The sequence below is a fragment of the Dryobates pubescens genome, chromosome 13 (assembly GCF_014839835.1).
Source record: "Dryobates pubescens isolate bDryPub1 chromosome 13, bDryPub1.pri, whole genome shotgun sequence".
NCBI lineage: Eukaryota > Metazoa > Chordata > Aves > Piciformes > Picidae > Dryobates > Dryobates pubescens.
Window position 1 is genome coordinate 3,746,482 of NC_071624.1, and position 23,624 is coordinate 3,770,105.

General features: G+C 47.0%; 1 protein-coding gene across 4 annotated transcripts in view; it reads right to left on the reverse strand.

The window, feature by feature from the left end:
• ST6GAL1 (ST6 beta-galactoside alpha-2,6-sialyltransferase 1) overlaps positions 1–23,072 on the reverse strand; it is a 47,514-nt gene extending 24,442 nt beyond the window's left edge. The window contains exons 1-2 of one of the 4 annotated variants that reach the window (XM_054166816.1): positions 22,975–23,072; positions 8,284–8,440 (exon numbers count right to left, since the gene is read on the reverse strand). The gene's annotated coding sequence lies outside the window, so the exon portion shown is untranslated. Of the gene's footprint in view, positions 1–4,027; positions 4,167–8,283; positions 8,441–22,718; positions 22,743–22,765; positions 22,831–22,974 lie in introns of those variants that run through there. The other 3 variants (XM_054166815.1, XM_054166817.1, XM_054166819.1) reach the window with 3 other exon arrangements.
• Positions 23,073–23,624: the final 552 nt, after the last annotated feature.

Genomic DNA, 23,624 nt, shown 5'->3' on the forward strand with positions numbered 1-23,624 from the left:
CAATAAACAGGTTTTGTGCCAGCTGCAGCTATGCTACCCTGGATTGTATTTCTCTGACACTAGCCTTTTGCAGGTGGATGCAGTGTACTTCCATCTTCTCAAGGACAATGCAATAACTCTTTACAACTTGCTTAGGGAAGAATACAATTCCCTTTGATCTACAACAGTAAAATAAACTTGCAGAACTGTGCCTCCATCATTGCTAGCTTTTCATCCAGCAGCACAACTGAGGTTTGGTTTTCCTCTTCACACCCAGAGCTCATGTCTCTTGGGGATGGCAGGGCTGGCACTCCACAACAGCACTCTACCGTGCCAACTTCACTGCAGGACAGAGGTAAAATGGGAATTCTGGCCACTGACTTCATAAAGCACCATTCAATCCCTTCTGTGTTAAGCAAACCCCTTCTTGCATTAGATTTGAAATAAATTGTCTGTGCTTCAAGAGGGGCATGCATGTTCATCAAAAAGTACCAGCTGCTGAGAAAACAGGCATGGCCTGACAACAATGAAGAGAATATTAGAAAGGAGACCCATTAGAGCCCATCAAAGCAAATCACTTTCTGAGAAATTTAAGACAGATTACTCAGCAAGCATGGCATTTACTTACCTGGCAAAAATCAAGAGAGTTCCTTTCTGAGCAAGGAACTTGAGGCATGGAAGACAAATTGAAACGTCAAAATTACAGTTAAGTATTTTTTTCTCTGAAGAAAATGAGGTGGGAAAAAAACAAACCCAAACCATCTAACAATACTCAGATGTCTTTTTCCACAAACCCAAAATGATTCTTTCACTCTGCCCAGTCAGGGTGTTAAGTAAGCTAAACTGATACCACTTCTACCATGCATCACCAGCTCCACCGGTTAAACCGAGACTGAAATGACCAGAGAAAAGCCAAGTATAAATCAACACAAGCTGTCAAGGAAGCCCTGGCCCAGGTTCAGTGTCAGGCTACAGCAGAGTAGCTGAGGTAGCAGATACACAGGAATCCATATCCCCCAAAGTCCTGGATATTGCTCACTGCTGAAGCAGCAGCTAGGTTCTGAGAAGTGAAAATATTTGCAGTAGCAGATGTCAAATAGGTGTTTTAGCCAAGGCACGTCAGCGAGTCACGTCCCCACACAGGCAGCTCAGGGCACGTGCTGCCCTGGTTTTTAAACACAAGTCTGACATTCACCTGGCAACAATATTCCCCCTTGCAGCATCTTTTCAAATGTAGCTACTGTCAATAAGCCTGCAAGAACGTCCCCAGGGAAGTGACCTTGCCTGAATGAAATTCCATTTCAGCAGTCAGACGCAATATAAATGTATAGTGGAAATCTTGGCAACTAGATACATTTAAAGTCACTCGAGGAGCTTGAAACACTTTACCCCTCTCAAAGCTTCAGAGATGTCTTCATAAAAACATCAATGAAACTTTTCTGAGAAGTCTTCATTTAAAGCCTCTTTGCTGTTTTCTTTCCTCAGCACCCCACCAAGGTGCTTGAAAAGAACAGATTCAATGGTACTTCCTACCCAAACCCTAGACTATGTCATCTGGCTAAGGACTCAGCAGGAGAATGCTTCATAGAAGCACATAGATGCCTCTCAAAATGCCATGCAATAGCTCTCTTTGGTGGGATGAAGGACCTGGCACAGCTGAGCTTCAGCTATAAGCCCCCAGAGGAGTGTGCCATGTATCAGGTGACTCCATGGTGCCAGCGACAACCTTTTCAAAGACTTCAATTTTTCTTCCCCACTTAAAACACTTGGACAGCATCCCAGTGATGGATTGTGGTATTGGAAGTGCAACAAAGCGACACAGTTCCTGGAAGGAGGAAGACACTGTGCTTGTGAAATTGAAATACACTGTTTACTGAGGTTCTGAGAGGCCAAACAAGGCAATAAAGGCCTTGTTTGTATCTCCTTCTTCATGTGTTTTCAGCCTGTTTTCTTCCCCTGATTCAGAAAACCAGGTGTAAAGCCTAGAAAGCACCACCCACCTCTTGTCCCCAGACACATTACCTCTGGACTTCTTTCTGAAGTGCCAGTCACAGGAAGAGTGTGGAGTTTGCAAATGGCAACTACATGGTTCCATCATGTAAGCACACTCTTCCTACCTTGAAGCAAGCTGCTCTCTCCCCTCTGGTATTTTAAAGGCACACAAATTTCATACACACAGGAGGGGCAGCACTACTGGTCTGTCACTACACAACAGCTAGCCTTGGAAGTTGCTCTGGACAGAAAGGATGAGCATACTTCCATGCTATTCAATCTGAAGAATGTCACCCCATGGCACTGCCTTACTTGTATAAGAAGACAGGAATAACTCAGTCACTACCTACAGCAGCAATGATGTCTGCAGGCTCTTGCTGTCCCAGGGGGTCACTAATGGTGCTCCAGCCTCCTTGGGTTTGTGTACAAGCCTCCTACTTGCTTGGGCCAGATGTGCAAATACCAGAGGCTGAGCATGCCAGCCTCACACATGGCATGATGGCAGGCACCAGCTGAGCTGCAGGGGTCATTGCACGGCACCCAGTCTAGGACACAGAACCAGAAGGGTGGCAGAGAAAGAAAGCAGGAAAAAAGGCAAGACAACCAATGCATCTCAGCACAAATGTGGTTTTCATCAAAGCCAGGTAGCAACTCACAGCGCAGAGGAAGAGATCTTGACAGATGATTAAAAACAAACAAACAAACAAGAAACAAACACCCCCCTCCACATCAGCTTTACTCTCTAAAGCAGTAAAGGAGGCCCCAAACATTTTTGCATCTCCTCCACTCAATATTGGCTCTCTCTCATACTGCTTTCAGCACAACACATTTCAGCAGTCTCAGCCCTTGCATGATGTGAAAGAGCTCTCTGAGCCTCACAGAGCAATTAGAGATTTCTGTCTTTCCCCAGGAGCAGCCAGCTCTTCACTGGAAGAAGGGATGAGATATTGAAGGAGGAACAAGTTATGAGAGGAGGATGGTATTGCCAAGAGCTCAACTCCTTATATGAGCACACAGCTCTTTCTCATCCACTCAGAGCCACCTGGCCTTGAAGACACCAGACTTCTGTGTTCAGGAAGAGCTTCCTTCATGAAAGAAGTCAGGCATCTGTCACAACTTGGACAGATGGCTTCAGAAGAGGCCATTCTCAAGCACTGATAATTTCCATGACTGGTTACAACACTCTACTCCTCACACCCATCTTGTGTTCTGAACATAACTGCTGAAAATTGAGCCATTTTCTAGCATGTAAGAGCTGGAGGGCCCTAAGATAGGTACATATATAACAGCATTAACTTGCAGAGTTCATGCCCCAAGAGAAATCCAACTTTATCCATACTGCATTTTTTCTTTTTTCTAACAGCACCAATTAGTTCTGTTTAAACACTTAAGTCCTTCCAGAATTTTGCCTATCATTCAGCTCTATCTTAGTCGTTTCATAGCACTGCCAATCTCGACATTAACTTCTTCACTAAGTGAACCCTAAGGGGAAACTCAAAAAAGCACATCTAAAAATCTGGGGGTGGTGGGAGGCTTTGCTCCTTATGACTTCTGTTCATGTCCTGCTGCTGGGAAGTGGCAGTAACCCAAGTAGCTGGTGCAACTAATAGATGCTAGACTATTCTCAGAAAGCTTCTGAGGTTTCACCTGACTCAAAGCCTCTTTGCTCAGAAACTGCTTCCCAATATGGATGGAAACATGGTACTTGTGTGGACGATTAGCAGGTGAGCTTTGCTGTTCCAATTCTGGCCCAAACTACATCACTGAAGTAGGTCAATGCTAGTCAAATCTATCCAGCACTGCTCTCACTCATGAAGCCTAATCCCAAAATCCAGACAATTCTTTCACATAATATCTTAACAGCCCGGACAGAGAAGGCCCATGTGCTTCATTGCAGGCTTCTCCCAGTCCCAAAGTAAAAAACTGTACTGCAGCATCAGACACTTGGTTAAAACAAACCTTCACAAACCAGCAAGAAGGTGCAGGATACTGCAAAACCTCCAAGATGAGGCTATGCAGCAAACACTATCTATAGTCATGTCTTACAGTAACACACCTCAGTGGGCCACACAGACAAGTGCCAAAACCATCCACATCTCAGCAGGAGACATATTTCTGTGCACACAGGCCTTGAGAAATCCAGCCGAGGTTTTCCACGGTGGCTGCCAGCTGCTGGGGGTGACTCAGAGGATGCCCTGGGGGAAACAACACCATGGCTAACTGCTTTAGAGCAAGAACAGGGTGTTTCCACACAGCACTCATCTCACATGCACAACATCCCATGCTACGCTCAAGACTGCCAGGGTGATCTCATGCCATCTCAAGCACATGCCAATTTAATCTCAGACAAAGCCATTTCTGCTTGCTGCTCAACATCTGATCCAAGCTCAAAGTCTTAAAGCACTAAGCTTTAAGTTCACTGAGCTTTAAACATGGCTGATTTTTGATCTGGCTCAGATCAAGCTTTGGGTTAAAAGTTATTTAAACAGATCTGCCCACTTTTAAGGGACCTGTTCATTTAGGAATGCCACCATAGCCCCATGCCAGCCAATCCCAGGTGACTCTTCATTTTCCTCTCTTCTTGCCAAAGGAGTCCTTCTGAGGCTGAGATCTCACCTGCTAACACATCATGTTTTACCCTTGCACAGACATCTGAAGGCATGTAGTCCTGGCCATTCTGGTGGGTCCTGACAGGAGCTGCACTGTTTCTTTTCCATCCTCAGGCCATCATACCAGTAGCCTTGGAGGCAAAACTGGCAGAGAACTCCCAAGCCTCGTGCATGCTGGCTAGAATATTTCCTCTCATGAAGAAGAAGCTGCAACACTCCAGTATCAAAGCAAGCCAAAACAACAGAGAAGCCAAGCAAAACTCTCTCACACTCTCTTGGGATTACTAATTTGCATGTAAGTGGTCTTTTTGCTCAATTTCTTGTTTTCAAGAATCAAGCCAATTTAGCTAGGGTTCTTCTGCTCCCATTGAACTGCGTCTCTCTCCACAATATGCAACACACACACGTACCTCTGTAATTTTATACCTGTTCCCATCTATTTCTGGATTAGGTATTCAGAAAACAATAAGAAACTGGCATTGATGGAATACCAGCTTCTTCATAAGATGTCCAACAGGCACATAGGGTAGAGCTGTGCACCATCAAGGGCAATTATTTTTACAAGTCATCTTTTTGGACTTTTTCTTCTTGCTTCTGAAGTTATGAAATATAGAAATCACCAATTAAGAAAGAAACTACAACAAAATCAAACCCAACCCAACCCAACCCACATTGGTCTGATGGTTATGTTCTGAAGTCTGTTAGAAATAACATTTTTTTAAATTATTTTTTTTTCCCCCAAAGTACAGGAGTAAAAATTACAAACCTGTCCCAGGTTTTAGGTTGCATACAAAGCCTTATCTTGTCTGGTTCTCCTTGGTTTTATCTATAGACATCTCAAATAGAATAGAGCACTGCTTCACAAATGAGCACACTCGCAGCTAACCTCCTCTGCCCTTTCTGGGAGGTTTTAAAAGCTCACCAAACATCAGAGCTCGTTCAGAGATCTCTGTAGATTGCAGGAAAACCATTTGAGTGAGAGCAGGGAAGCCGAGCGGAAACTTCCCACGCGCTCATCTAGAGGCACTGGCTCCCCTGAGCCCTTTGACTTCACCAGAGCAATGCTGCTGCTGGTGGAGGTGTAAACACCTTGCTCTGCACCGCCTGGCAGACGCTCGCACGGCACCAGCGCTGGTGGTTAGCGCTCAGCAGAACGCTCCTCTGACCACAGCGGTACTTCAGAGCTATTTTTAAAAGACCGAGGATGCACAGCACCGCCTGGAGGTGGGGAGGGGCTCTGGAGTGGGGGCAGTGGGACAGGGGAGTGTGTCTTCTGCTGTACCTCATCCATTTAAGAAAACAGAAAGCTTGACTACCCAGAAACAGGCTGGTATCCAAGCAGTGGCAGGGCCACACCAACCAACAGCAAACTCCTGACAGAGGGCTGCCCTGAACTTCATAGCGTGGTTGGAGCCATCTCTAAAGCACGTGAAAAACTACAGCAAAACCAAGCAGACAGGCTGGCACTGCACTTCAGAGTCAAGCAGGCAGGACTAATTACTCCGTTAATCTTACACAACACTATTACACATGCACCATCCCATTAGCATTAAAGGCAACTGTGTCTTTGTATGCAGTCCAATGTTTTCCTGGTCTGGACATCCACCTAGGAGAAGCATTGATAAACCTGTATGTAGCACGCTCCTGTCCTTCTCTGCCTTTGACCATCCAGACCCAACATATCAACAGTCCCAAGTCACTTTCTGAAGAAGCAGGGGCCAGAGGCTCCCACACAGCTCCATGGAGCACTGGAGGGTGAAGGGTGTGTGTGTGTGCCTATTTTTGGGTTTACTTCCCTATTTCAGATGGACCCAAAAGAGGAAAGAGAAAAGGCTCTTTTCCATTCCAGATACTAACACATTCAACAGCATAACAGCTGACAAGAGCAATGCAGATTTTACTGATCAATTATATCACTCTGACGGTTTTCAAACATCCAGCTCCCCCAGTAACCTTCCTACATTTCAAGCCAGGCCGGAGTAAGATGTCCAGTCTGAATCAGTCTTTAGTAACAGAGGACTGGGTTTGGCTGTTCAACAAGAAGACTGAGCATTTCAAAAGGGACTGAAGATTTTGTCCTTGCAGAGATGGAAGGTAACTCTTCAGTGTTACCAAGAAATGTTAAGAGAAAGAACCTCTCTGTGCTTGAGAGATTGACTTAGCCCATCCAGCCAAGGCCAAAATAATAGTAATCAGCCACTGCTACCTACTTGTACCTTGCACAAGCGCACAGAACTGCCCCACTTCCACCGTGGGAGGATAACTCCCATATCTACATGAGACTCCTCTACCTGACTAGCTCACCTGAGGTCACACTCCAAGACATGTCTTTGTCCAGCTAGCAGAGGATTTCCACAGAGGAACGAGGAAGAAAAACAGAACTAAAAAAATGCCCTTGTTTGCTCAAAAAAACCCTTTAAGCAGCTTTACAGGGGTGGAGCTCCGTGGCTGACCTGCATTTTTTCTTTGTTCCCTTATTCTATACCCAAATCCTACCTCAACAGGAGTCAAGCTGTCTCCAGCTTAGTTTCCTTCTATCCCTCTGAAAAGAACAGCTGCTGCAGATGCCCAAGGAAATGTGTCATGCTCTTTCTTTTCCACTCACCTGCCTCTATCCGTGCATTGCCACTTCCTGCTAACAATCCCCAGGCTGCATACCCCTCAGTCTTGACATCCATGCAAATTCTGGCTGCTTTCTGCCCTCTTTGGCAATGGAAAAACAGCACCCCCCCAGGTAGGCAGATTGCTCCACCACCCCTGCCAAAGTGTTCCAGTTTGCAATGCTAAGGGTAATACAACACTAGAAGGGAGAAGTGTTCCCTGGCCAGAAAGGAAGAAAGGGTGGGGCACTTTCCATATTAAAGATTCAGGTTTTAAGCAGAAGAGAGGAGATTAGCATGTTTCCCGCAGAGGAGGAAGCTGGGGAGCAACATCTGGCACTCCTGATGCCAGCAAATCAAGGATTTAAAGAAGCAGATATACAATTAGATCCTCCCCAAACCTCACCACACACAAAAACCCTCTTCACACATGAAAACAGGCATTAATCCACTAACTGTACTTGGAGTCGCCTCTAATAACGCTCCCCCGCCAAGGTTAGCTCTCCCATGCATAAAAGAGCAGGGGGCCCAGCCTCCCCACCTTCCCCACTCACTGCAATGACTCAGGCTGCCCAAGAATCTTGTGTTGCATGCTTGAAAGGGGCACGATTGAAAGTGTGTTGGCAGGGAAGAGTGACAGAAAGGAAAGGTAGTGGCACCACCAACAAAAGCACTTCAGGCATGTTCAGCAGAGGTCAGCTGTGAAAGCAGCCAGCTACCATTAGGGAGTTTCTGAGGAAAGCCCTAACCAAAATGAGTCCCAGCACGCATCTTTATTAATTTTATGCAAGGAATTTAGACATTTATCTCTGGAGTATAACCAATATGTATCAACATCTACAAGGGCTTCCACGAGCAGAACAAATGTTTTGTCTTGCTTTAAAAGGGAAATGGGATAGTTGCAAGGGGAATGGCAGAGAACCCTTCCTGTTTTCTTTACCATCCTTCCAATTCCACATGCAACACAAGACCACCCTGGCACAAACAGCAGTGCCTCTGGGTATACGTGGCCTTGTCACACTGATAGCAGCCATGCTCTTAATGCAGGCACATGAAAAGGAAAAGAGGGGCAGGGAAAGAAGAGGAAGTGCCATGGTCATTACCTTCATCTCCAGGTTCCTTCACTCCCCACAGCAGTTCCTGTTAAATCTTTCCAGATTGCCAGGTAAGATCTGTGGGAGATACCATCACAGGGTGCACATCCATGCACTGTATGCAATTCTTCATGCTCCCATCTCCCTTTTAATCAAGTTCTCTATCCTGGGAAAGAAATTAAGAGGAAGATGTTAGTCACATCAAACTGATCAGAAACCACTGGACCGAGGACTACACCCGCCCTCCGGGATCACACAGCAATTCGGCAGCCACGCAGAAATGCTCAGAGCCTGCAGCTGCTGCTGCACCCACCCAAGACACCTTTGCCTGTGGTGTTAGTCAAACAACCAAGCTGCCAACACCTTTTAACAACCTTGTGCGCAAGTGAAACAGCAGAGTCTTATTTTGAAGGCAAAATCTGCTGCTCAAGATCTGCTGGCTGCAAATCTCACCAGGGTCTAATACAAGCAGCCAGGGTCAGAGAGAGCTGGTAATGCCAAGATCAAGGCAGAAGAACTCACCCTCATCACTGGAGTTCTGGGACCCTAAGGAGACCTTGGCAGTGCAGCCTGTACAAACACATGTGCAAAGCCCCTCTTGCAAATCCCCCTCCCACTGAGCCATTAATAGAAAAAAACACAGTCTACACTGATGTAATGGAGCTGTGATGCTCTGCACTTATCTGATGACCCTTGCTGGAAACACAAAAGACTCTTTGCAGAGTTTATTTTTCTAACCTCTCTCCTACTTCTAAAAGAAACTCACTGTAACCACAGCACGTGTCCAATAAATCCTCTTAAGTAAGATATTCATCACAAGACTGTTTAGCAAGTGAGAGCACACGGTCCAATCAAAAAACCCTGCCTCCCAAAATTATCTGGCCCTGGGCAAGTTTCCAGCCTATGTGCATGGCCTGGCATATGTTCCACCCTGAGTCCAGCAGCTCAGCTTTCTGCTCTTAGCAGGGAACAGGGAACCCAAGCTTATGGAGATGTTCTAATACACTGATATCCCAAATTACTGCCAGCTTGGTCCACTCAAGGACCTTAAGCCAATGAAGCATGACACAGCAGGGGAGGGAAAGTAATGGGAAAAAGGTAAACTGAGGCTTCACAAAGTTTATGTGATGAGGAAAAGGAGGAAAAAAGATGGGGAAAAAAGAAAGATATGTAAAAAGCAAGAAAGGGGGGAGACAGAAAAAAACAATAAATAAGAGGGGTGCTGCTTGGTGCAAGGAGGTACCAGCATGCAATGCCTTACCACAAGTGCTGAGGTCCCACCAGCACCAGCTAGCACAGGCTCTTGCTGGGTGAGGAATAATGAAACTTAAACAATACTTGAGGCTTAGGTTGGAGGGAAGGAAAAGAAAACAAGCTGGCTGCTAGCGTGAGAAATACCATTCTTCACTTCTCCCTGCCAGCAGCAACAACTCAGCATAGATGCACCTCTGAGAGCCACCTCAGCCAGCAAAGGGCTGGCCATCCAGCAACACTTGCAGCAAGCCACCCTTGAGCAAGGAAGTCTGGACAGACAGGCCACAGGACAGCTGTAATGCAGCACAGGAAGACTGGATGAGTAATGGTGAGCCTGACCCCCAGCATTCATGTGTCAGGCTAGGAAATCCCCAGCCAGTGAGCTCAGCAGAGCAGCAGGATCCCCTTACTGCAAGCTACGCTCACACCAGGCTTGGGGCCTGCAAGGACACATTTAAGCAAGCAAATTAATGCAATCAGGCAAGGAAAGGGCTGCAGAGGAGCACAGGCAGTCAAGCAAGCCCTGCACACCTGCTGTCCAGCTATGCAACACTTCTTCAGGGACATCACTTTAAAAAGCATAAAACAATCCACCTCTGGCTCCCTTCTCCCTGTGTACATGACTGAGGAGTGAACCAGAGATGACAGAGGAAACCCAGAAGTACCATCAGAGGCAAAAAGCTACTGCCATGGCAGTGCCTGGGCCAGTCATAGAGGAGGCACAATGGTCAGGGGCTGAGGGAGCTGCTCCATCTGCTCTCTTCCACTAACATGGTATGATGCTCAGAAAAATTCACCAGCAACTCTGATGGGTAAGAGGATCAAGAGGACATACACCCCTGACCACAGGAGGACAGTGAAACTGCATGCTCAGAAGCACCTCAGCCTTGAGAGGCTGAGGGAGCTGGGATTGTTGAGCCTGGAGAAGAGGAGGCTCAGGGGAGACCTTATTGCTGTCTACAAGTACCTGAAGGGTGGTTGTAGCCAGAAGAGACTTGGTCTCTTCTCTCAAGCAACCAGCACCAGAACAAGAGGACATGGTCTCAAGCTGTGCCAGGGGAAGTTTAAGCTCGAGGTGAGGAGAAAGTTCTTCACTGAGAGTCGTTTGCCATTGGAATGGGCTGCCCAGGGAGGTGGTGTTCAAGAGAGGATTGGATGTGGCACTTGGTGCCATGGTCTAGTCATGAGGTCTGTGGTGACAGGTTGGACTTGATGATCTTTGAGGTCTCTTCCAACCTTAGTGATTATCTGATTCAGACCAGTACCTTCCACAGCCAACCTATGCTGGCTGCTTGGAGTCACCAGCTGCAGGACAAACAGCGTCCCTCAGCAGAGATTGAAACCTCAGTTCTTGCCCTGCAAGGCATGTGCATGGGAGTGACCAGGCCCCATGGCCTTGTGGTCAAGCCAAAGTTTGACAAATTCATCAACACAGCCATCCTACAGGGCAACCATCTGCATCACCAGGAATACTAGCAGTTACTGGAAGAGAAGATACCTTGGGAGATGCCAAGGTTAAACAAGGTCCCTAATTTCCCCCCATAATGCACAACAATGTTGTAAAAAGTATCATTGATTTATAAGTAATTCTTTCTCCCTTCTCTCCTCAGAGGATCTGCATGGGAAGATACTGGAGGATGGTGAAGGTCTGGTACCAGCCCAGGTGAGTTTATCTGGCCAATAGGAATTAACTAATATCCTACTGACACCCAGTCCCCAGTGTGAGAGGTATGTGTAATCACAGGTGGTGAGACTAGGAGGTGAGAGGATGCAGAAGAGCCTCTCTCCACTGTCATGCCACCCACTGGCAACTGGCACAGACTTGTAGATTATCTTCTTTCTACAGGTGAGAAATTACTGCTGCTTCCCATCTTAGCCAGCTGCAGCATAATCAACTGCCTGACAGCTGCTCTGGCTGGGGAAAACAGCCTGCTGCCTGTGTTCTTGCAAAAGAAATGGTATTTGTTTATTGCATAATTGTTAATGCTGATTCATCCCAAAATTAGAAATCTTACTGCCACAACTCTTCCGCAATGTAATGATGAAAACCCTGCCTGCTGGGCTAATTATGGCTAAATAGAAAATCACTAAACCACTGCAGAGCAGCACACCATTCAGCAGTGCCCCCAGGCCAAGCTCCCTCTCACCAGCAGCGCAGACCAGGGTGTCAGCACAGCCAGGAGGGCACGGACACATGCTGCCACAGGGTGTCCTGCTAGAGAGCAGGGACATGAGCACAGGTCCCCAGTAGTAGAGACAGCTGCACCCTCTGGTCACATCAGTCAGCTGAGAAGGTATGAGGAACGAAGGAACCTGGGTAGGACAGGTCTGCCTCATGAAGAGGAGTGGGACACGAAGTCCAAACAAGGGATTAGACAAGAACTGAATAAGATACTGAGAGTTTCAGACCAGAACTGGTCAATGAAGAAATGGACCTGGAGGTGGTCTGCAAACAAGCTGGAGAAGAGGCAACAGCTGGAGCAACGACCTGCCTTCTTGGCCACTTCAAAGAGCCTGTGGTTCCCCAGGTCACCAGTGCCAGCTAAGCAACAAATCACATAATCTAGCAGCAAAGCATGCCATCTTCCCCACTGATGGTCCATAGATAAGGTTGTTTCATTGTTGCCATCCACTGGTCATTCAAGTGGCAGAATTCTGTGTGGTGAACTGAGAAGCCCACCCTGGCAGAACAGCCTTCTCTCCTCTCCTCTCACAAAACACACACAAAATAACCCATTAAAATCCTGTGCCTCATTTTGACACAGCATACTTCCTTCACACAGCAGATGTGCTCTCTGCATGACTGCACTGATGCAAGGTTCTGCCTGGGCTTTTTTTCCCCCCACTAAGTTAAAGGGAACAAATAAAAAAAGAAAAAAAAAAAAAGATGTTGTAAATAAGGCACAAAGGCTAGATAAAGTGCCATAAAAGAGGCAAAGCAAAGCTGCCACAGAGAAGTGATTCCTGCTCTGCTTCTGTTAGAGCTGCTATGAAACCAAACATACATCTTAAAATAAGCTTTTCACATCCCTTATTGCAGACCTTTGCACAAGGTCAGACCCATGATCAAGTCTGCATAGAGGCTGAGCTCTCAGCACTAGAACTGCATTTTATGGATGTCAGAAATTATTAAGAGGGGTGGAGTCCCGGCAAACTCCAAGAAAAGAACCCGAAATTGGCTGGGTACCCTGTGCCTCAGGTCTCCATCTCAATACAGAGATGCTTTCCAACAAATGCACTGTGGACTGCTGACGCTCTGACACTTATGAGGAGCACCACAGAAAAGGATACTGAGAGCTTAGGTTTCTGGCTTTGGGGCAGTGTTGAGGTGTGCCACAAGTAAAGCAGCAACAACAGCAGCAAACGACAACCCACGAACAAACAAACCAACCCCTATCAAAACAACAACAACAAAATCAGCCACAAATACACATTCACTGTGCAAAACAAGCAAGGCAACATTGTGCTGAGAAGCAGCTGTGAAACCATGCAATCAGAACCTCCAGTGCACACACAAGTCGAATTTGGGCTGTATAAGACACTTGAATGCTATCCTCTCTTCTGAAAGCTTGGCTTTGCAACCCAAAGGTTGCTACTGACTCTTGGGCTGGCCACTTTGATTCCACAAGGGCATAATAATACTTGATAAATCTGCCATATCTACTATGTAAATTGTTGCAATTTTACACAGATGTTTGGCATGGCTGCTGCTACTAGAATACACTTCTGCTACAAAATGGAACCTTCTTATAAGTAAATTATAATTAGAAAATAAAATCAAAGGCCTGAATGTAATCTGAACTAAAGGAGTTCCCCAAGATGCATTAATTTTAAGGGGACATGTCTTTGCTTGATTTTGATGCCTTCATGCTAAGAAGCTGTTGTTGACCCTTATTCAATTCAATTGTTCCACAACACTGAAGGAGGAAGACTTCAATCACCAACCACTGAAGCTAGACAAGCAGAAGGCAGCAGATTCCAAAGGAAATACAAAAGTCCTTCTACTTTCATTCAAGATGCATTTCCCTTTTATTAAAGCAACATCCAGGACAAGCCTTTGGCTACTGCAGACTGCTGCAATTAATTCCAGGTAGCCAGTTTATGTTTAGGTGGCTCAACTTCACCTCAGAGCAATAGGCTTTTGCAATTCAACAGCACTGCAGAAGCTCAAACACCATCCTCTCTGCAGAAGAAGGGCTCAGCACTGAAGGCACTAAGGTGGTACCTCTGGCAGGAATTTGAGGACGATAGGATTGCTGCTGTCAGACCTCAACATCTGTTACTCAGGAACAGGGTTACAGCCCTAAAGGGCAGGAAGTGAAATCCAGTTACTGATTGCTCTGTTGGCTGTATGCCTAGAGAATCACACGTCTGAGTTGTGACATTACCAAGATATGCTAAAGAAATCCCCTACTGTCACACCAACTTCTCATGAACAGAGCTAAGGAACTTGTCTGTTGAAAGGCAAGCTCAAGCAGGGCTTTGTTTCCTACACTTCACCAGGACACAGAGCAGTAACAAAAACAACCCAAAACCCAGCCATGGCTCAATCAGGAACCATGAAGTAAGATTACATGTGCAACTTGGCTAATCCAATCTCTTCCACCAGCAGTCTCCCCAGCAGGGTCCTTTTCCCACACCTACCAGCTCTGCGGAAGTTCCTCACCACTCTCTTCCAGCAAGATACTGCAGGCAAGAACATTGCCATTTCAAACCCACCCTCCTCAGGATAAATTCAAGAGCTGCCCTTTTCCACGAGAGTAACACCAAAGTTGCTTCTCCACAGGCTTTTTTAAGGGGGTAGGTTTTGCAGCTCATCTGCTCTGAACTAGTACACCTACTTGCTGTCACAAACACAGAGCTAATACTCTCCTGATAACTAGCTACAAGAAAAACAACCACCAGCTTCATTAGAACTACTTGTAACACCAACAGCTATACTCAGGTTTGGGGAAAAAGAAGAAGTTTAACTACAGAGAAGAGAGGCAGAATTTATCTGGACATTTGGAGGAGTTTTTTGGGTTTGTTTGGTTGCTTTGGGTTTGTTTGTTTGTTTGTTTCAGTTCCAGAGTTTGTTTTCATGAAACCTAAGAGAAATAAAGCAAAGCTCAAAGATGCTCAAGGACCAGGGAGACCCAAAGCTCTTTAGGAAGACAAGCTGCTTAGGGATCTGGCAAGAGCTGATAGGGGCTAGAAGAAGCAAAGCAATACTGGAAGGAGGAGAAGGTTTCTTGGAGCATATGCTTAGCCAGGCATTTGGCAAGGGAAAAGTTGTGCAGACTGGGTATTCCTGGCATGCTTGCAATTGTTCTTTAGGCTACAAATCTAAGAAATTATTTAAAACAAACACAAAATTGTGACACAAAGCATTAAAACATGCAATAGCCTGTAGGGTAGTGTCAGATGGAAGAAGCAAGATCCTTCTTGCCCAGCCTGAGCATTTTCACTTCAGAAAAGCAGCCAGTGATGGATAAAGCTAGCCATGAAAATCCCATTGCCAGCACAGCCTGCAGTTACTGAAATCCTGACAGGTAAGCCAAGGCCAGAAATGGTGGGCCAGCCTCTTCAAAAGTCATCATCACCATCCCACAGCTCCCAGGTGCCAGCTGGCCAGCCAGCAACAGCACATACTGGGGCTTCATGCTCCCTTCACTTACTGGGAGCCCTGAGTAATGTTTAATCTCACCTCAGGTTTGTTTTCTTTCAGATTAGGGAGCTACAGAAACCATGAGTGATCCTCTTGGGTAGGAGTGGGGAAAAAGTCCTGAGATCTCCTGACATCAGCAACTGGTTTTATTAACTCAGCTGCTGATCAGACCACCACTGAGGTGCTGAGAAGGCTGAGCACTGCCTGATAAGAGGGTCTGACAGATGGCAGTCTAAAATTCAGCTTAAACCCCTGCCAATGGCAGAGCCAAGCTGCGAGAAGAAGTGACTGTGGCAGAGCTACTGTTTTCTGCCCCCACTCTTGCAAGCTCAGAGAGAGCCACCCCATGCTGCACCAACCTGCTGTGGTGTATGCATGGCATTCACGCCTGAGAACACTTCAGATGTGAAAGGCTGGCAACCACTTAGATGATGTTTAGGCACAAAATTAAGCATTTGAAGTATTACCTGCAGGGTTTTCCTTGCTGTCCTCAACCAGTGTAAAATCTCAGCTTGGAGGCTGTGAAGGAATAGTGGAGGGGGAAGGCATTTTTGCAATACCTTTAAAAAGTCAGGTTTCCAGAGCACTGTCTGCATGGAGACAGGTGGGAAAAATCCAGCCAGTTAATGGCAGGTATGAATATTACAAGTAGGAGTTAATGTGCATTAATAACCTTGGCTAGCCCTCCCATCTGTAGCTATGGTACACTTAAATTTCCTTCATTTCCCTTCAGTTCCAGAATGAGCTACACTAAATTAATTAAGATTGTCCATGCTGAAACTTAACACGATTTCTGACATCAAATTTTACAACTAATCCTTAATTAACCTTTCTGAGCTTTCTCCTTAGATTGCAAGTATATGATCACCTATCCATCTAATTAAACAATTCATGAGTAGCTAATAAAATGTTTATCCAGCTGTACTCCCACAATAAGGAGGAAAACTTCTCAACCTTAGAACAGGTAGATCATTGAAATGCATTGGTGTTGTACATCTGAAAGAGATGGGTGCTTTGCAAAGTGATTTACAATGTAATGGTGGAAACTTCAGATGGAGAGCAGAAAGGCAGAAGGAAGCTACATCACACCTGGAAATGAACTCGGTTTTTAACTCAAGACACCGACTTGAAAGAGTTCTCCCTGTTTTTAAAAACACACTTCTAATCACATTGGAAATTTTGGAGCTGCTTCCACAGGACCTAAAATATTCCCTGTCCACACCCACACTGTGTTATAAAAGAATAAAACAGAACAGTCACTACTTGCCGCTTTCTGGAAAGCGGCGTATAAGTCTAAAGCAAATAAGATTCTTCCCATGCAGCAATCCCATCTCTGCACTTTCCAGGTCTCTTTGTTAAAAGCAGAGAGCCCTGTCACCAGCTCGGCATAGAGAGCACGGCAGCAGTCCACGTACACAACACATGGGGCCACTGCTCAAAGCCATGTCTCCATCACCTTTTCAGCCTCCTCGCCCCACAGGCGAGCTGCTCATTTTGACAGACTCAAGATATCTGTTCCTTAAACACAAATGACATTTCAAGAGCCTAAAAATGCCAATGACTCCTCAGTGACACTTGCTTCTATCAACCCAACTTTTGCCTGCAGAAATCCTCCTGTCTCCTATACTAAACCACATTCTTGGGATGATTTCCTTCATCTCTGCTTCTGCTCCCTTAGCCTGAATCTCACCTCTTTCCCACTGAAATCTGCCCCTGCAGTGTTTGTTGGAGGTAAGTGAAAGCATGTCACTTACTGGGGAAGAGGTTCCTCTCCACCACATTTTTCATGCTGAAAGATGCAAGATAACTTTCTAAGCAGAGTTACAGATGCCATATCATATATGCTGTCAAGCTCTGGAAGGAATTAGTTAAGGCAGAAATGGTCACTCTTTTATGTTTTTCCTAGAAAAGGAAAAGGAAGGGGGAAAAAAAAAACCACAACCAAAAAAACCCCGCAAAAACCCCCACCCAAACCCAACACAACAAAAGCCAACCACAAAAATACATACAACATCTCAACTTAGCCCACAAAGGCTCACATTCAGTCTTGCTAGGCAATGCAACTCGGGGCATGACAGTGTTTCCTCCGAGTGATTAGATAAGATTTCTATTTATTGGTTTAAAACACGAACTATAAGTGTCTTTCTTTCAGATGCTCTGTGCCCAAGCCATTCTGTTTAGAAGGCATCAGGAGCTCTACATTCATGGTGCTTCCTGAGTATTCTGTCTCATACATTAATTTAGAGAACACAAACCCCTCATTACTCTGGTATTGAGAATTAAACATTAATTCCACATGAAAAGCGGCTCCTTGAGATTAGTCAACTGAAGGGGGAAACCAGGACCATGGATCTCCACCAGTCCCCAGGAGATCCATTTCTGAAAGCTACCATTGCTGCAAGATTGCCACTACAATTCCTACCATCATTCTACCCTGCTGAATGTCAGCACACCCTCCCCACAGACCAGGGACTGTGCTGGCACATGCAGAGCATCTGCAGAAAAGCCAGTGATCACAGCCAGGCTGATCTGAAGCCCTCTGGTTTTCTAACCAGCAAATGCTATCTTACAAAGGGCAAGCCATCATGCATATTAAAAAAATTAATCACTGCTGTCAAGAACTTCTACTTTTGTGGAAAATGTTACAGTTGGAAATGCAAACTGCTTCCTCTGTGGTAAGCAGGGATGGATGCAATATTCATGAGGAGAGTGTTAGCTTGCTTCCAGCTTCTCTCACCCCCAAGAATCTCCGGAACAAGACCAGGCTGGGTGACAAACACGTCTGCCAGTACCACAGGGGCTGCTGGAGGATCAGTATGCAACATACTGAGCAATAGGCTGGCATCCTCAGCTGGATGAGTTTGGGTTCTTTGCTTGCTGCAGCAGCACAGAGGTATGTGCCAGCAAGCAGCTTTGCTCAGTTCATTTTCAGTAGCTGTCACTTCGCAAAAGAAACACATCAGGAGTACACAGAGATGTTCACACAGTCTGGCAAGGAGCTTTCTGCTTCTGTCTGTCCAGACACACCATTCCCAGGCAAAGGCATCTGGGGCCCAGGAGTAAATCTAAACCAGCAGAGGCCTCCCTGCCCCTCGGCACGCTGTTGGTAAAAGGTGGGGATATTCCATGACATTTTTGTGTTAATGATCTCACAGACAGGCCTTTTTTGGAATTATTAAAAGCAGCAAGAGGATGTGTTGCAGCTTTCTGTGCAACCTTTGTTTGAGAACAGAGGTTGTGGTGACTTCTGAGCAACAGGTCATGAGCAAATATTTAAAGATCATCTGTCAACTTGCTAGCATAGCAGAGTTGCAAGTTCAGAGACATCTCAAGCCAAGAACCTAAGGCAGAAGCAACTTCCAAATGCTGCTACATGACTGACAAAGCCAAGCTTGGCAAAGGCACCACTTGGGACCTGCTGAGACAAAAACCAGAAGATAGAGCTCTTAGATTGTGGAGAGATGCTCAGTCACACAGTCCTGTTACTAGCTTCACAGATGAGCTCCTAGTGGCTCACAGGACCAGATTTAATACCCAAGATCTGTGGGGTGAACATGCTGCCATATACACTCCACTTGGAATGACCTTCACCAAACCTGACATCAGTGAACACAACAAGCAGCATGTCAGGAAGCATATGGGCATTGATTCACCTACATTTCATTGCTTCCCAGGGACCTATCTTGCAGAGCAGAAGTCACAAAAACAGGTAGGAATTAGTGAAACAGGCTTAAGTGCTGCCTTCAAACAACTAAGTCAGCGCTTTGCAGATGCAGTTCTGGACTCTCCTTTTTACCATTGTTCACCTCATTACTCCTGGAAAGAGCAGAAAAACTTCCCTATGAGTGGAACAAGCAGATGTGCATTCACATTGGTGCCACCAGTGAACCTCAGGGTGGGATTCTATGGAGGAAGCTTTGAGTTCACATCTGACTGCAAGCTGAACTGCTTGTGCAAGTTCTGGAAAGACAACGAACCTTCATTTTTACCTATAAGCAAGCAGCTCCAACAGATAGCTCTTTTCAAGGTTTCTAATCACACAAGTGATTAGAGCATCTGATAACAATGATTCCTGCTGGCTAAACATCTAAGAGCACTTTATACTGAAAGGATCTCGTTTAATCTTCTACTTTTTTAATCACCACAATTGTAATTAAAGGAGCAGTCAAAGGCACCGTTTATTTCACACTTCATAGCATATTACCAGTCAAGTAGCACAGACCTCAAGCACATCTGAAGTCACCAGGAGTTTTAGTCAGTCTCTATGTAACTCTAATGAAAACATTTTTCAAACACAAAGATCTCCAGCAGCTAGGGCACCATACACACCACAACAAAACCCAACTTCAGCGAAGCAGTTACAGTGAAAGCTGTAATATGTAGGTCAGCAATCTGAGAAGGGCTATGGTTAAGACAAAGTATCAGATTGATTCATAATGCTTTTTGATTGCTAATCCTGTGCAGGATTGTGATTTACATCACTCTAGCAAGATCTGAGAGCTGTAGGAAAGATCTGGGCATTTTAGAAAAGATCATCAAAACAATTTTGTCAGATCTTTTATTGTGATCTTTATGAATGCTGACTTGGAAACAGGAAAATGACATTTTCACCGAGAGCTGTGAACATCACTGAGCCTCGCCTGTGGAAACAGAGAAGGACCATGACTGCTGTGCATCATTTCTGCCTTTTCAAAAGCTGGCAATGCAACAGAGCAAGTGGGTCTAGAAAAGCACGGGAGATGGAAGAACTTGAGTTGGAGCAACTTTTCTGCACCAGCCCAGCCTGAGAGCAAAGGAAGATAACCTGACATGGATTTCACCCAGCACCCATTACCAACCTCTGCTTCCTCCAGCCTGGAGCAACACAGAAGCAGGGAGAGACGTGCACTTCCCAAGTGCCTATGGCTTAGATACGTGTGTGGGTGGCTGTGCACACACTACCTTCAGCAATGGGCTGCCCTTCAGCAGTGGGCTGCTAGAGGTGGGCAGGGAGGTAAGCCTCTGGATTTACAGTAATCTGCTTCTGCAGTCAAATTCCTCTTGCACCACAGTCTCAAGGACAGAGTTAAAGATATGAAACATTATCACCTGCATCTGCTTTGCCATTTTTTGGACCACCCATGGCCATCTCATACTGGCACCTCTAATTCCTCCTGTGCATTTCCAGCTCCTGCAACAGAACATTCTGCCAGCAAATGCTTCAAAACAAGATTTAAGTACTTGCCTATTTTGTTCCTAGAAAATTAGGTCTCAGTAAACAACACACTTCCATTACTGCCGCTTGGCTTTAACCAAGTTACAGAGTATTTGCAAACAAACAGTAGCCACCAGAGCAAACAGCCTGCTTATCAAGGCCTCATCAACAAATACTTATTTGTGCAGAAATGAGGTAGAGATGACCATTTATCTTCCTGGTTTCTGAAACGCAGCCTCACATTTACTATTCAGCAAGTGACACTTGCACACACAGCTGAGCACTGCAGCACCTCTGACAATGTGGCAGCTCTCTGCACAGGGTATCTATCTCCATTTTCTTGCCAGCCACCACTTTTGTTAGAGGCACACATTGAGGCAGAGGATCCCATTATATGCTCACAGAGCCCACATTATCTGTGTATGAACTCAGCCCCAAACCAAGCTCCTCCCATAGTATTTTGCCTACCTAAAGTAAGCAACCAGAAAATGAAGGAAAGGCAGACAGTCGATAAATTTCTCAAGAGGCAAGCTGCAGCCCTGCACAGCTGTCCTGTCCCTGCACTGGAGCTCCCTGTGCATACACACCTCAGCACTGTGGAGCTGTTTGTCTGCAGCACTCACTTCCAGCAGCAAACCAATTTATTAGCTAAACCAGGATGATTTCTCTAGACTCAGCAACTGCATCACCTCCATAGCAGCAGCTTATGCAGACACAAGGAGATCAGCTGCCCAGAGCAGAGGAGACCTGGAGAAAGGCTGCCTGCCCTTGAGGTCCCCATACATGCTGACTCCAGCCCCTTAAGCCCTCACCCTTCAACAGCAAAAGCCTCAGCTAACAGGAAAAGTTTGCCTCATTAGACACTCTTGGCCTCTGTCCCAGGAGCCTTCCGGGGAAGATTTTCCTGGGAATATTCTTCCTCCTGGGGAGTATTCAGCATCACTCATGTCTGTATGATCTCCTCAGTTACTCAAAGCTTCACCTAAACTTTCCCTGACACTTTGACCGAGGCAAAAAGGCATGGTTATGAAGTGCACGGGGCGTGTGCATGTAACCTTATCTTCTCCTGGACCCCAGCAGATGAAGACACACGACCAAGGCAAATAACCTTGTTTTGCAGTAAAAGATGAGGACAGAGAGCTGTCCCTCTCCCCCCAAATAAAACATTTTAGGTAAGTACGCCCCACACTGCTGGGGTCTCCTTCCGCTTACTCTCCCTGAGAGCAGGAGCGTGGTGCAGGTGTGCACCATCACGCTCTCACATTATCCCAGCTCAGGAAAATGTCTCCACAATGCCTCATGTAAAGAGGGTTATAAAATCCTGTCAGGTTAGCTACCAGCCTTTTAGGCAAGCACAGACTGGTGAGTGTGCCACTAAGGTGGGAGTCACACACTGCAAGCTAGACTCACAGGCAGCTCTGGTTTCTCACTCCCTCATAGCCAAGAAAAGCTCCTGCTACATCCAGGTGCTCCACGATGGCACCTTCTCACTCTCTGATATTTTTGTTTTGACACTATCAGTGATTAGATCCCGTTGCAGACAGCAGTTATGGACACAGCATCGACCAGCAGCAGCTTCCATTCCTCTGCTTCGCCAGTTCCATTTCCACAGTCGAAATTTTTGCACGGGGGTGTGTTGTAAATACAGCAACCAAAATGTGCCCCGAAAGGAAACACCAGTGCATAGTAACACAGCGCACACGTTACACATTATTTTGCCTTTCTGCTGCCTGACCTGCTGCGAGTTATTACAACCCACCTAGCTACTCCTAAAATGCCCCACAGCGTCTTGCCCTCCCTACACCTCGTGGATCCGTGCGATCCGTAGGAAGGATCAGCTACATCCAAGAGAAGAGCCAGCACAGGCAAAGCAGAGCAAAGGGCTGGAGGTACACAGTACCTTATCTGCCTCATCGCCCGCCCGTCCTCACCCGGTACCGGCACTGGGCAGGTTCGGCAGCCAGCACCGACTGGCTTTTCCGCTGGCAAAGCTCCGCTGGGACCTGGACCGGAGCCCCGCCGCTTCCCTCCCCGGGAAGAGGAGCCCGGAAACCTCCGAGGTGTGCAGCCGAGGCAGGGGGGATGAGAAGCCCAGACAGCCCCGGCCATGAGCAGCAACCGCTTTAAAGTTTGTATTTATGAGATTACGAGGATGAAAAAAATAGCAATTAGAGGAATTAATAAAGTTAAGAAGCGGAGCTGGCACTTGTCAGCGAGGCAGCGGCAGCGCCCGTGTCGCTCGCTCCATTCCTCCCGCCGCTCCTGGGGCACCCCTTGGCCCAGACGTCCCAAGACCCCCAAGAGCCTGGCCTGGGGGCTGCACAGCCCTTCCCGTCCCCGCTGTGGCACCTGCGCCCCCGCCGGCCCCGGCCCGGTCCGCCCGGTCTTGCACTCACCCCTACCGCCGCCGCCCGCCTTTGTTGCCGCCGCGGCCGAGGCATTTAAGCGCCGCTCCCCCGCGCGGCGCTGTGTCGGGGCCGGGCCGGGGCTGCCGTGCTGGGGGAGGTGCCGTTGCCAGCCCGGCTGCCTCCGCGGGGACGGGGCAAGCAGCCCCCGCGCCGGGTAAGGGTGCCCCAGGGCAGCAGCGCCACGACATCATCCTTACCATCATTGTCCCCCTCTTCTCGCCATGGCAGAGCTGCGGAGGAGAGAAACGGCATAGCAGACTCCGAGCGTTCCTCCCCCGGGGACCCTCTTCACCCGCACCTACCTGCCCACGCCCCGCGGTAACGGAGGTGTCCTCGGCCCGGGAAGCCGTTAACGTTGACGCGTGACGGGTGACAGTGTTCCGGTGGAGCGGGTGATGCTCTCTGGAGTACTCAGAAGGGACAAAGTTTGCCCGTCCCCCTGCAGGCGCCCTTGGGTGCAAGTGCACCATCCCATGCCCACCCGCCTTTGGGGAGCTGCCTCTGGAAACACTGCAAAAGCAATCACATCCCTATTACAAAACACAGAGAGGCTAGCTCCAGTAGAGCTCCCAGCCCCACTGTTATGGCCTTATTTTGAATATACCACACAGACACATCAATTGGAATGGGCTGCCCAGGGAGGTGGTGGAGTCACCGTCCCTGGAGGTGTTCAGGAGGAGATTGGACGTGGCACTTGGTGCCATGGTCTAGTCGTGAGGTCTGTCGAGACAGGTTGGACTTGATGATCCTTGGGGTCTCTTCCAACCTTAGTTATACTGTGATACTTCACTAGCAAGATGCAGGCAGCTTCCCCTAGCACCTTATTTTGAGTCATAGAATGATTAAG